The following is a 15126-nucleotide window of genomic DNA, read 5'->3' as shown; positions in this document are numbered from 1 at the left end:
TGGAAGCCAAGCATTTTGGCCAATGTAATTTCTGGCACATTTTTTGTAGTTTTTAGTCTTGGATAAAATTTGATGCCCGGCTACTTTTTTTCTACATTTTTGTCTGTACTCCTCCTCCCCCCCCAGATAAGTCACAAGGCAAATCTTTTTGGTGCTTGAGATTTATTTTACACTGAATATATACAAGGCAATACGCCATTTTTATATTCCTTCCTGAACTCTTGCGATTATAAAGTGTTGCTTGGGCTTCTGTTGGATTCATCAAGGCCGTCTTTGCATAAGTGCACCTTCTTGATCCACAGCGAACATGAGCCACCTTTTTGTTATGTCCGAAACAGTTGTGTTGAACGGGGTACGTCTGGCACCTGTGAAATACAAGGAGACAAAAAATCATCAGCTTCTCTTTAAAGTCATTTCTCAGGTTTTCAACAATTTTCAACACATAGCAGGAACATTTGTTGGAAGGCTAATCAGTTATGCATGATTATGAAGATCAGAACACATGCACAGACAGGAAGAAGTTGGTTGCACAGCATGATACATATTTTTTTTTTCACTTTCAACTACAAGTTTGTTAATGGAGTAGCTTGCGTAGTTATGTGAGAACCCCATCAATATGAAACAAAAGATGAAGAAAGACAACAAAAAATGTCCCACTTAATCTTCTATTCTGGCACCCTCTTCCAGAACAACATATATTCTTTGAAATTATAAAAGATCATACTTTTTTTGCTGATAGCACTATGGAAGGAGTATTGGCACATGAGCACTCTTATTATGTCCTTGTTTTCTTCCTGTACGTATGTCCTTTGATATTTATGAACGTTGCTGGGATAGTCGATGTACCATAATGTTGTAGTTGCCGTGTAGCTTCTGTTGAGTCCTGCTGCTTAGCAGTGCTGCTGACTGTTAAAGAAATTGGTTATGTGCCCTGGTTCTCAGCTCCTAAAAATAGGAACTCCAATAAAACAGAAAATAAGAGGATCGAACACTGCACTGGAGAAGCATCTTGGTTGTAGTGAAACTGTTTGTTTCAATGCTGATTCTTGCTCCTGATGGCACAAGTTGGCAGTATTCATGAAGGCAGCATATATAAACTCTGAAAAATTTGTATCAGTTAGACAAGTTTCCAAACAAACATCAGTAATGCAGTATGTGCAAATATACTGGTCGTGGTGAAGCATTTTCTAAACAACTACGACCGAAATATCACAACATGGAGAAGTCTACATAATACTGAACCTCATAATGAGGATGTTGTCCTGCAGAGCAGGAGAAAAAACTAGAATTTGTTTTTATTGACACTTACCAAGGAGAAACAGCAGCACATTTGCCAGGCTTTTAAATGCTAATTTGTTCTCAGAAACCCAGCTGTACTTCTGTACGACCATTTTAGATACAATGTGCTGGAGCTCTCTGTGCATGGCATCTTTAGCACTGCTGCCATCTTCTAGGGAGAAATAGCTGATCTGTAATAAAAAAAAAGCAATAAATAAATTATTAAGTTTATCAAAGAAATGTTACACATGTTTAAAAGCTTGGAAAGACGTCTTCATTATATTCAGAGGTTGTGGTGCCAACAGAAAGATAACCTTGCAGTGATAAAACAGCATTATTTCATCACTTGATTATACATTCTACGCAGTACTTGTGTGGACTGACAAAATCTATGCCTTCATGGTGGAAAATTGTGATTAAAAGTAATAAAACACACTAAGAATTTAGGCCTCATTCATTTCTTGTAAACAGGCGTTTTTTCAATTTCATGAAGATTCTCTTGCACAATTGTAAGATTTGTGTGTTTATGTTTGTCTAATTGATAAGTAGTCTGAGAAGTGGCACTCACTCTATGCAAGAAAACAGAACACAAAAGTTTCAAACTTAAATTTACATTGAGCTGATAGCTCATTTACAAAGGACCATACGATGCAAATCCAGAAATGCATTACAGCCAGAATGCCATGGCTTACCAACACTACGATTTCTACCCAGTTGAGCATCTGGGCACAAAACAGTGGCTCTGACGTCTGCTCGTGGCACACACCCCACAAAAGACATAACGTAAACATGACAAGGCTGTCCGACCAGCAAATACAGCACGAAAGAACAGCGTAAACATGCAAAAGAATCACGTTTGACCGGCGAGTTGCAGCGTTGAACAACGTGTTCAGCCTGAGAGCCTGACGTGTATACGACAGCGCGCGCCACCTAGCGGAAACATTGTAAGGCGGCTTCACTACCTCCCATTGCAGCCGCTTGGCGGTGATCACACTTCTAGTATTCTAGCCACTGTACCAACACTGCGTACTTATTGAACACAGCTTTAAAACTGCGCCAATATCTGAAATGACAGCTTTCTCAATAAATGAATTCCTGAAGTAGCAATAGCTGAAATTTCATCATATGACATTATTTTAAAAGATGGACTTCACTGAAGTAGAAAAAAAAATGCCGAGAAATCTTATTGCGTCAAGCAGGGCGGCTGCCCGATGCCCCTTTGACAAGGCACGAGATGACGTACGTAAATGAAAAAAATACACGTATGGTTGAATTTGCAAGGCACAAGATCCCATGACTTCCTTGCATTCAACTGCACCAGCCTTCACATCTAATTCACCTTCGAAATGTGATCACATGCACACGTTTATAATTCCTTATTAATTAATAAGGCGCTGGAATCGACTCTAGATCGCACGGCGCGTCAGCATGGCAATGTGGCAACGTGAGGCGCTCCTCCAGAAGCGAACGAGAAATAGCCGCGCACGCCGATCACACGTCACTCGCTGCTACGTGTTAAAGGGCATAGTATACGAAGCTCGACGCTGCTTGATACAAAGTACGGTCATACTGCATACTAAGTGGAACCTTGTATCTACCGCGATGTAGCAGCTACAGACTGCGTCAGTGGCTTGGCAACTGTCTTTCGGACCGTGCAGGGGGCAACACCTCAGGTGGCAGTCCGTTCAGCTTTTGTCATATCGCGAATATAGCATTCACAGAAAACCGTGGATCGCTCATAAAAAATTAAGGCGAATTGAAGCGATGTTCGAACACCGTACAGAAGAACGTTTGACATATGCCCGGTTTTCGTTGATAACATGGGAAAACTACGGCATGTGCAATACACATGCACTACGTACGCAGCATCCGCGATTTTCGCCTCAGTGAACCTCGTCATCGAATCCCATATTGCATAGAGGGAACAAGGGAAAATAGAAAGACTGCTGAAATTTACTCACCTTCTATTTCAACTTGAATTAGAAGCTCGTCGCCCACCTGCACAGCACACCTCCACCTTCAACCAACGCCATGCGAACAAGGAACAAGGTGCCGGCCGCGCCGTGCAGTCATACACGCGCGGTTGGAGAGTGTATTCGTACATGCGAATACACGCTTAAAGCCACATTAACTGCAATATTTTTGATGACTTGTGCACTATTACACAAGCGCTTAACAGGGGAACAGCATCCCCCTCCCCCCCACACTGACAACAGACACACATGCACACACAGGTGCACACAGAGGCGTGCACACACACACTTTACAGACAGTGAGGCTGCAAGGACGATGCCAACTCCGGATTTTGGCAAATTCCACATTGTGAAGAATCAAGGAAACTCACCACCTTTACCTCACCTTTTGGGCGCTTCTACTTCAACCGACTACCATTTGGCATTGCATCAGCTCCTGAGCACTTCCAGAAACAGATGGCGTACATTTTACAAGGCATCAGTCGAGTTGTCTGTCACATGGACGACATCCTCATCGGGGGTTCCAACAGTCATGAGCACAATGAGACACTCCGAAACATGCTCCAGGCACTTGCAAAGGCTGGAGTGACACTGAACGACAGTAAGTGCGTGTTTGATGTTCAACGCCTTACATTCCTTGGACACTGGCTCGATGAAGATGGAATAACACCCGACGAAAAGAAGGTTAAAGCCATACTGAAAATGGAAAGTCCCAAAAACAGGACCGAGCTGCAGAGAGTTCTTGGAATGGCAACATACCTCGCAAGATTCGTTCCCAATCTCTCTGATATTCTGCAGCCACTCACACTCCTGTTGTCAAAAAAGCAAGAATTTGCTTGGGGTGCGCCACCAGAGCAGGCATTCAACAGGTGGAAGTTGGTGCTCTCATCTCGTCCTGTCCTTGGAGTCTACGACCCATCAAAAGAAACAGTCATCACCGCCGACGTATCATCCTTCGGACTAGGAGCACTAATCCGGCAGAAGCAAACGAATGGCAAGTTTTCTGTCATCGCTTATGCCTCGAGGTTACTCTCAGAAACGGAGAAGTGCTACACTCAGATTGAAAAAAAGGCTCTTGCTTTAGTCTAGGCATGCGATAAATTTAGCGATTACCTTGTTGGCAAGCTGTTCAAGCTAGAGACAGGTCACAAGCCGTTAGTTCCAATCTTCACATCGAAGAGTCTTGACGACCGCACCTAGATTACAGCGGCTAAAGATGAGAATGATGCGATATCGATATGAGGTTGCATACGTTCCAGGCAAAGACCTTCTAGCCGCAGATACACTTTCGAGAGCACCTCTGCGAGAGACGGTAGACAGCAAGCTCGAAGAAAGCGTGGAAGCTTTCCTGTGCTCTATGACAACCTCTATTCCGATAAAGCAACATTGTTTACAATGGTTAAAGGCATCCCAACAAACAGACCCTATTTGCACACAACTTCGTTTGCTGTGCGAGAAAGAATGGCCCTCCAGGAGAGATTTAGGACTTCACCTAAAACCCTTCTCCGAGCACCGAGCTCACTGTGGAGAATTATTTACTCCTCTACGCCTAGCGAGTTGTTGTCCCCGACTCTTGCCGAAAAGAAGTCCTACGACTCTTGCACAAAGGGCACATTGGCATTACAAAGACACTTGCTCGAGCCAGAGACTGTGTCTGGTGGCCCACCATAGGATCTGACGTCTCGTCCCTGGTGAAGCGATGTCAGCAATGCATCGAAACAAGAGTCAACAGGAAAGTGCCACTAATAAGCTCAGAATTCTCTGAAAGACCTTGGCAACGCATTGCAATAGATTTGTTTCACTTCAAGAACCAGTGGTGGTTTATAGCTACAGATTATTATTCAAGATACCCCGAACTAGTTCGACTTGCGAAGCTCACTTCCACAGCTGTAGTCAACCAGTGCAAGTCAATTTTTGCACTCCATAGAATTCCCGAGGAAGAAGTTTCCGCCAATGGCCCACAGTTTTCGTTGACTAAGTTTTCACTCTTCCCCCAAACTATGGTTTCAAGCACATTACATCTAGCCCTCACTATCCTCACAGTAATGGACTTGCAGAGGCTGCTGTGAAAATCATCAAGAAATCCATGACGAAGACCAAGGACCCTTACCTCACACTTCTAGCTTACAGGTCGACTCCTTTAAAGAATGGATACAGCCCTGCCGAACTGCTCATGGGTCGTCGGCTGAGATCCAGGCTTCCTCTTTGTTCCACCAAGCTGACACCCCAATTGCCAGATCAAGACAGCCTTGGAATTTTGAGGAAAGATACCGAAAACGTCAAAGGAAACACTTCGGCAGACGTCACGGAGTCTGCGACTTGCCGGAACTTCTTTATGGAGATGCCATGTGGATGACAGATCTCAAGAGCAAAGGGACAGTACAAGCCCCAGCCCATGAGCCTCGATCTTATTGGGTCAACACTGACACTGGTGCTGTACGTAGAAACCGGACGCAGCTAGTTCCATATTGCCGAAGTCACAACAATGCAGATAGCCCCAGTACCAGTGATTGTGCTATAGACACTCGCTCGCGTTGCCAGGACACTTCCCAGGGGCATACCAGAAGTGGCAGGTGCGTGAAGCCGCCTACTGCAGCGAACTTTGCTTGATTGCATTGGGAGATGTTGTAGATGCTGCCATCTAGAAAAAGCCAGGCGAACCTGGTGACAGCGTGTGCTTGAGGAGCGCTTGGAGCGTGGCTTGGCTCCTAGGCTGCAACGCACTTTGAAATAAACGTGTGTCCACGTAACTCAGCCTCCTCGCTCGTCCCTGACGACTTCAACAGCGGCGATTCCATGGCCACGGCTAGGCTCTTTACCGCAGATGGCTCGTCGCTAGATGGTGCAGACAGCAATTTCGGCACCCGCTCCCATGGTCTGCATACTTTTTGCTCACTGGTGTGCTTCTTGCTGGCTTCATACACTGTGAGCATGCACTGCAAAAGAGCCTTGCGGTACAGCTTCCAGGCGGTCTCAATGATGGCCTGATCCATCGGTTGCAGTACCGTGGTTGTGTTCGCAGGCAAAAATTCCAAAGTGATCGCCTCGAGGTTGTCTATCTTCCCGTGGCTCGTACAATTGTCAGTTAGGAAAGCACGTCGAACCATCCAGCCATGAAGTGCACGTGGTCTTCAAAGATAGCAGCAGTCATCCATGCTCGCTTGTTACTTCTGTAGATGCATTCCTTGGGAATAGTTGCATTTCAGAAGCACCGTGGCTGCTCCACCTTTCCCATTGTCAACAAGGGAGGCTAGTCCTTGCCTGTTGCATTGGCACCAAACAGCATCGTCACACACTCCTTGCTCTGTTTTCCTCCGGATGAGGATCTGCCAGCACTTGTGAACGTGCAGTTCCGTAGCATCTTTAGTAAAATGCACCCTCATGCATAGGTCAGCAAACTCACTCATGAGTCAACTCACTCAGACTCAGAACGAGCCGTGAGCCTGAGTCTGAGTGAGTCCGGCTGAGTAATATTTTAATGAGCTTGAGTCCGAGTGACTTCGGTTGAGAAAAATTTTAGTGAGCCTAAGTCCAAGTGAGTCCGGCTGAGGAAAATATTGGTGAGTCCGAGTGAGCTCCAGATTTTTTTGCCGAGCTATGGTGACAACTATTCAACTTCAGTATTACTGTCAGCCTTATGACGGCACACATTGATACTCACTTCTACTCACAGATACTCGAACACACTAGCCTTCATATGCCAGCTCATTATTGATTGATCAGAGGCGTGCCTTGACCTCCTCTTCCCCGCAAAATTTTTCAAAGAAGATCTTGAAAGAAGATTTTTCAAAGAGCACTCTCTCTCTGTGTGTAGTCGGTCTCTCGCCTTTTTATTTGTTTCTTCCGTTGACAGGAGTCAAACCCATGACCTCTCGGTCCCTGACAATGGCTGGCGGGCATTTAGCCACATAACAGAGACTACGTCAACGTGCCTTTTATCTTTCACACTGTCCTCTCACAATGCTCATGGATGGATGGATGGATGCATGAGCATCCCCTTTATAATGGGGTGGTGACGTGTGCCACCAGGCTCGAAAAGAAAAAAAAAGAACGCGCCATTGCTACAACCATCCCATTCGGCACGTTTCCAATAGAAATATAATTTTATCAACGTTTTAACACACCTTGAGGTGGTGGCTTTAGCCCAAGCCTCACTCATAGCATCCCTCCATATCGAAAAATAGCTCTGCGATGCTCGCCTGGCTGTCACACCACGTTTCCCGCTCGCCCTGTGAGAATTAACAGCCAGGCTAGAGGGAAGACACGATGCTCTTCGCGTTTCTCTTCGCGTTTCACGATGCTTTGAAGGAGTGCGTATCGAGTATCAGTGTTTACTATGTGTTTGTTGATGCCATCTTTGCGCGGGATTCACCATATGCGGTGTCCAGGTATATCTTGACTTCAGCTACCGCAAGGGCTAAAATTGTGACCATGGGTGTTAGTCCTCGGTAAGAAGATGTGCCACTAGGCGTCAACGTGACTGCGTCCACATCAAGCACTGCTATATCTGCCAAACAACATTAGACATTGTACAAGCTCTCATATACCATTGCACTATAAACAATCAACTACCGTATTTACTCGACTCTAGGGCGGCCCCAATTCTAAACCGACCCCCAAAATTCGTAAGGCCAGAGAAAAGAAAACTTAATCATTGTACTCGAATCTAAGCTGACCCCCCGCACTTTCGCACATCGTTTTTTAAAAAAAAGACATGAGCTAGATTCGAGTAAATACAGTACTTCTGTGACGATACGTTTCACTTTTGTGTTATACCGATTCCTATGACAGAGGGATCAGCCATCTTTTTCTGCCATATACACCTCCACAAGTTTTGTCAAAATGTTCTATGTTCGCATTTTTCCCTTGTAATACTGCACTATGTATAAGTATCCCAGTAATCAATACTTACTCTATGGAAGGTACCTTTCGCAATAAAAATATTTGCAGACCAATGGCACTTGTAAATATTACCAGAAAAAAATCACAAATTTGTAAAAATCTTCATTTTGGGCCACATTGAGGCACCATTTACACCATGCGGTGCTCCAATTAAAATTCAGCTTTATACTTAAATCGAAAAAAAAAGAATAGTTCTCCTTTTATGGCAACTTTTATCATTACGATTTTTGTTTTAAGGAAGTCAGTCAGTCAAGAACTTTATTTATAGGTCCTGAGTATCTCAGTAAACGAGTTAAGTCGCCGGGGGATCCTGGGGGTAGCCGCTACCATAGGCGACGCCCGAGTCGGGGCTGAAACGTGGTGGCGTTCCGCCAGTTCTTGGGCCCTCTGGACAGCCTTAAAATAATTTTTGAAGTTCCCCATAGACGGCAGTGGGCAACTTCAGTGACGAAGCCGCCGTATGAACAAATGGAAAGAGAGCCATAATGGGGAACTTCAAAAATGCAAGAAACCAGCACAATTTTTTTTTCAATCACATTTGAGATGGTTGCCAAAATGGCTGGGACGTTTGGCGTGGAATGACCCCTATACAAGGCTGTGCTCTGATCTGCCAGCGTGCCTGGATAGCCGAGTGGCTAGGGCACTCGCATTCAGATTGTCGTTACACGAGTTGGAATTTCGTATTGCCAAAAAATTTTTTCCGCCGAGATATTCTTCTTTCTTTCTCTCTCTGTACTTACCCTCTCGCGCATCAAGTTATTGCTTCTCTCACTGAACAAATCGGCACTCGTCTTCTGATGGCGAAGCAGAAGAGGAAGAAAAGGAAAGTGATGAGGAAGGGGGCGAAGATGGCACGTGCCAGTTCATGATGAGGATAATTTTCTGTCTGTCGCACACGGCCAACTCGTCTTTAACAGCTCTGCTGTAAATACACACGTGAGGCATGGCTAACAAAGCACCTTGAATGACACAGTAATATGGCCTGCAGAACAGATCCAAAGGCATGTGCCATCGGCGCCAAAGTAACTGAACGTGGCGGGCGACGCTGAAGCTTCAAAATGTCCTCAAGAGATCTAGCTTTCCTCGTTCACACTGGTGATGGCAACGGTTGCAAGTGGGGAGACCCGCTCAAGTTTCTCCACCGACGCCAACGCTTGCTGTTCCCCTACCAGGAAAAGTTAAGTTAAGCCTCCAGTTACAACCCCTCCCATAGCCTCCTCTATACTTTTCAGTGCCTGTCACGCCATTGGCTTTACAGGCACTGAAATAGGATAGCGCCGTTGGTAGAGTTGTGCGGCTCTGCCGCTATACATGCTGGGGGTACCACTCATGTTAGGCCGCTGGAAGTGCAGCAGATGCGGCCACATTTGCAGTGTGGTATGTGTATTTTGGGGTTGTATTGCAGTTCTCGAGTGTGTATGTCTAATGTATCATTACGCGTATGTTCTAAGCCTGCTGACCACAAACCTAGCCTTAACGGTACCTACAACCAGTTGGTAACCGTACCTCATGCTTATTTGAGAATTGGCAGTACCGGCCTGCTCCTCCTTAATGTATTTCAACCGGCAAATGTACATCGTTCGTATAAATGACAGCGCTTGTGCAAAATAATGAACCAGAGGATTTTGAAGTGGAAGGTAAAGCGAATGAAGTGAACTTTTTCCCGGAGATTACAGATTTAATATTTTCGTGACAACGGTTCCTTAAAAAATGTTTTGTAGACATCATTCTTATCCGTGGCTGTAGAAAAGTTAACAAAGAGTCGCTTTGTGAACCTTGTGCAAACCAGCACCGCTAGATCCTTGTGGTGCTGGCTATCAAACGTAGTGCTGCAATGGCTGCTTCAAGTAGTTTCTCCAGGTGCCTCTGAAGACTTGGCTGCTTTTGAAGTGCCGTTTTCACAAACTGCTGAAAGGTTTCCAGGAGGTAGAGCAGTTTGTCCAAAAGATAGAGCAGTCTGCCCCTGTCTCGATGCCCAACAAAGTGCCGGAGAGAGCTTTTGTTGTAACAGCACAGCATAATTCTCGCATGTTCCATAACAACGCGTATGATGTCGCCCCCAACATAAACAGTTGCTGACAGCTTCAATGTTGGACGACTGGTTGAGTCATTTGTCAGCTTCAAGCGCTTCCACTGGCAGCTTGCCGGAAACCATCGGCGTTTGCTGTCTTGTCATCAGACTCATTGCTTCATCCAGGTTCCTCATTGTGGAGCACGTTGCTGCTCTCTGATGAAGCTGTACTACCTGTAATTAAGAGTTTTTGCAAGCTGCACACTGCAGATTGGGCATCCACCTGGTCATTGCAACCCTGTGACAACCTGAGTGTTCCAAAAAACGACTCAGTCGGATCACTGCTAAATTGTCGCGTACGGACTAACAAAAAATTCTAGGTTCTCTGTAAATAGCGAATGCAGGGAACTGTTGAATATGTTGCCAGCAGAAGTGCCTCGTAGGTCTCAGTGGTCCAGAAGCCACGTGCATGCGTTGCCTGCTTCTGGAGATTCTTCATGTACTTAGTAAAAGTTACCTCCAGCCATTCAAGGCGCTGGTCATCTGGGTCACCGTAATGCCTGTCATCGGGGAACTATTGATGAACATGCTGATGCTATTTGTTTGTGTCATGCAAGATGAACCATCGGCAAGGGCTGACTTCTGGCCTTGTTGGTACGACATATCTGTGTTTAGCGCAGAATTATCAAGACGGGACAAAAAGGGAGAACACATACACAGGCGCTACACATGCGTACACACGTGTTCTCCCTTCTTGTCCCGTCTTGATAATTTTGCGCTAAACACTTCAGATATGAACCATCGTACATGTTTTTCACAAACATGATTGATACTTGGTCCTTCAGCAGAAAAAATAGAGTGATAACTGTGCCCAGCTTGGTCTTTCAGAAATTTAAGTTCCAATATAGAAAGCACTTCCACCGCTCGTTTCACATTCATCTTCTCGGTGTTGTTACGATAGACCTTCTTTCTGCTCAAGCTCTGCACTGGCTCGAGAAGCCATTCTTTCTGCATTTCATGCAGCTTCTTTTTGATTGGCTGTTGTATGTTGACGAAGCTATCTTTTGCTTGATGTGATTCCTACTAACGCCTACAAGTACACCTAAAAGTAAACTATCGCAGCCGCAAGGGAATGTCGCAACGCATGATTGCCCAGGCGCATCCGATACAGTGACAGGAGCCCCACAAACCACAACAGACTTTACCTACGTGGGCGGCACCGTGCAAAGGTCGAATGCAGTGTAATAGCGTGGTGGGTGAGATAGAAGGACGACAGTGGCCGTGGGAGCATTTCACAAGCATGGAACAGTATCGAGGAGGCTGTGCCCGTCTGCTTGCTCCTCTTGGTTCCCATGCATTTGCGAAGCTCGTGCTGCACATGAGGACTGGTAATTACTGCTGCGTTAACCGCCATAACAGCATTGTAAACACGAATGGGTTGATTGAACTCGTAAAATTCTACTGATTCCCAAAGTAGATAGCCCAAAAAATGCAGACGAGAGGCATGGCTTACTGAAGTGCGCTGAACAAGGTATACAAATTTTGTTGCATGAGCTAGCAGTGCGTGGTGGTAGTTCACGCATGCAGAAAAAATTAGCATCTGCGCAAAGCACTGAAGATAACCAGAGTTCATTCCTGCTTCACAACTGCACTCATCAATCAAGTTACTGGGTGATACACGTCCGCGTCTTGGTTGCGCCGACATTGAAGCAGAAATTACTACAGTGCGTTCAACTTCTGTCTTTTCACCAGTAATAAAAAATTACGAAGCTATGTAAAGTGTGGCGTGGAGCCAACTTACATATTTGAAATTGATGACAAAACTGCTGATAGCAGTCACAAGCCATTGATGACGAAGTTGCAGCCATTGATGAGGACCTACGGAGACTCTTGTGCGACTTCAAGAAGGGTTTGTAACAAGGCATTGATGTAAAAGGAGGCCATCTGCCAGATGTAGTTTTCAAAAAATGACCTTGTACAGTAGAACCTCGTTGATACGTTTCCGAAAAAAAAATGCTTAAAATAAACGTATGATCAAGGAAAGCGTACGATCCGAATCCAGTAAAAATTGACGCTGACAAGGCCATATTGAGGTGCAAGGGCAAAAAACATTTATTTCTCAAAAAACATGGAGGGACTCTTCGATCTTCGAACTCCTGGCATCTCGCTGGCAGCCAGAGGTCAGCCAGCTAGTTCCGGTCCTGACCGAAAATGACGACGTGGTCACTATATTGAAATCCCGAGACAACCCGAATATTGCAAAATCGAACTCTGTGACAACCAGCGTAAACATAAAGAAATACTACCGCCGTGTCAGCAGACGAAACTTTGCGCCGCATGAGCGTCGGTTCTTTCTGCATTGCCGCTTGGAAATATGGGGCTAGGTTTGCCGAAGAGCAGAAGTGATATTCTCGAGCATACGCATTTGGGATACGATAACGTACGTTCGCAAGATCACGCGTGACTTGCCCCGTCCGTTAAGAAAAATCCGCCCCGCTAAAGGCTTAATAAGCTCAACTCTTCGCAGTGCACGTAACAATCGTGGTACAACACGATATGCGAAATCTCGCGAAAGTGATAAGCGTCCCCGAAAGCGACAGCTGTTCGTGGCAACCACATACTATGTTGCATACTCGCACTGATCAGTTTGCGTTCTGTCTTAAATTCAGACATGTGCTATGTTCGCCGCCACTTGTAATCGCACCATCTCGCACGGCGGAACGGGCTTTAAAAGATAACGCCCGGTGTAATGGCAACCGAAGGTGAAGTCCCCAAGCGCCCACACTTTGATCTGTCGAGTCCTCAAAAAGATGCGGCGAGCGCGCATCGTCTTGTTTTGGCATCTGATAACCAGAAACTTTCCAGATATCTTTCAGAACAAATCTTTTCTGGCAGCTTCTGACAGCCCTCTGGTAGGCAGAATTGCCCAGCCAGAGATACGCCGACTGGAATTGCGCCGGGCGCAGCAAACCAAAAATGAATGCGCTCCGGGAGAAAAGTGTGGGGGAAAATATCGGCCATATTCACTGGCCACAATGGCAGCGTTGCTATGGATGGCATGGGAACAAAACCCAGGAAGACCTTGGCGGAGGCACAACGCAACGAAGAGAAACTAAACGCCCACATCCCACATTGCGGAGAGTGGGGAGGGGACAGGGGATCGAAAGGACCAGAAAGAAAACAAAGTAGGAGAACACAAACGAGGAGGGAACCTGAATCTCATCTCCACACAGCTGATAACCACGGTCGAGCAAAGAAAAGGAGACAACGAAAAAACAAAGGGAGCGATAAGTCACTGTATTACCTGAACATGCAGGGGGGCAGACGAGAACATAAATGGCAGGAGCTCTATGAAATCTTGGACAAGGGACACATCGAAATAGCCGGCCTGACCGAGACCCACCTACGCAATGACGAATACCCCCCCACACATACTGGGCTTGCATGGGAGGGCCTAAACCGCCAGGGTGGTGACCGAAAAGGAGGGGGCTTGGGCTTCTTGTACCGTTTGGATACGCAGTGGGAGAGAACTCTACAGGGCTGTACAGAACATATGTGGATGAAAGGCACACTGGGAAACCTGGAACTGGCAATTGGGCTGGTCTACCTATGGACGGGGGCAGACTCCTACCAAAAGAACGTGGAGACTCTTGGATGCGTGGAAAGAGACATCCAGACCATTGGCCTCCCGACCATCATTATAGGGGATTTCAATGCCCACATCGAGGACCTTGATGGAAAAACAGACCGAATGGGGAGGTATCTCCTGGACTGGGCTGACAAAGAGGGGCTAGTGATCCTAAACACCTCCGATAAATGCGTTGGGAAAACTACGTGGGCAGTATCGGACAAACAAACATGTATAGACTATTGCCTGGTCTCCCCAATACTGTTTCCCCGGGTGGTGGGCATGTCCATTGACACGACGGGTGCCCAAAGTGTGGGCAGTGATCACAATAGTATATGGATAGAACTGAGCAGCAGCTATCGACCAAGACCAGGGGTAGAAAGAAAAGAAAGACACCATGCCCTGCCAGAGTGGGCCATAGACAAACTGGTTGAAACCCTGGAGAACTCTGTGGAACAGGTAGACACGGACGAGTACGACGTTTTCGAACAGTGGGTGGTCGACAACATAAATTCTGTCACAAAGACATCGAACCCTGCCACAAAGACGCAAAAACACCGCCGCAAAGCATGGTGGGACAAAGAGGTCTCGGAGGCTCTGTTCAAGCGCAAGCAAGCGTGCCGCGCACACCGTCAAGCACTGAAGCATGGGTCCACGGGGGATAATATCCTACAGTTGTGGGAAGCCTACAGGGTGGCCAAAAGACACATGGCCAGCGTTGTACAAAAGAAAATGCGGGCAATAAATGTACGCCTCCTGCAGAACATCAAAAAGGCAGGGAAAGACTCTGCCAAGAAGTTCTGGCAGTACATAGGCACCCAGCAACCTCCAGTACCCCAGACCCAGGCAAGCCTACAAGACCCGGACACTGGGCAGGCACTCTCTGAAGAAGAATGTCTCCGACTTGTGGAAAAACACTTCAGTGCGAAGTTCCATTCTATGGCAAGCGCAGCAGAAGACACAGACCCGGAGACCAGGAAGTCACTCAGCCCATGTGACACAATAACGGCTAGAGAGCTTGAACGAGCTATCAGGCATTTGTCTGGAAACACAGCTGCAGGGCTGGACAGAATACCTGCACTGCTTCTCAAGAAGATAGGCTCAACTGTTCGGCAACTACTCCTCGCTGTCCTCAACCGGGTGCTTTTGAGCGGCGAGATCCCGAAAAGCTGGAACCGCTCACGTATCCGGCTCATCCTGAAAAAGGGCAGCGATAAACGCCACCTAGAAAGCTATCGGCCAATTGCAGTCACCTCTGTATTATACAGACTCTTCTGCTGCATCCTGCGACAACGCATGATGTCCTGGGCAGAGGAAGTCCTAGGGGAACTGCA

At 46.4% G+C, this 15126-nt stretch overlaps 1 protein-coding gene and 1 long non-coding RNA gene across 2 annotated transcripts in view; one reads left to right on the top strand and one right to left on the bottom strand.

Annotated features, from left to right (window-relative positions):
- Nucleotides 1-15126, top strand: part of LOC119397704 (intermembrane lipid transfer protein VPS13A) — a 1038245-nt gene that overhangs the window by 673648 nt on the left and 349471 nt on the right. The gene's annotated exons all lie outside the window — the stretch shown is intronic.
- On the bottom strand, nt 338-3274 carry LOC119397032 (uncharacterized). Its single transcript, XR_005184526.2, has 3 exons — nt 3240-3274; nt 1310-1469; nt 338-365 (listed from the first exon to the last, which is right to left on the bottom strand). It is a non-coding gene; the product is annotated as an uncharacterized LOC119397032 (long non-coding RNA).

This window comes from Rhipicephalus sanguineus, chromosome 6, assembly GCF_013339695.2.
Source record: "Rhipicephalus sanguineus isolate Rsan-2018 chromosome 6, BIME_Rsan_1.4, whole genome shotgun sequence".
Lineage (NCBI taxonomy): Eukaryota > Metazoa > Arthropoda > Arachnida > Ixodida > Ixodidae > Rhipicephalus > Rhipicephalus sanguineus.
Note: the sequence above shows the minus strand (reverse complement) of the source record. Positions and strands in the feature narration are given on the sequence as shown.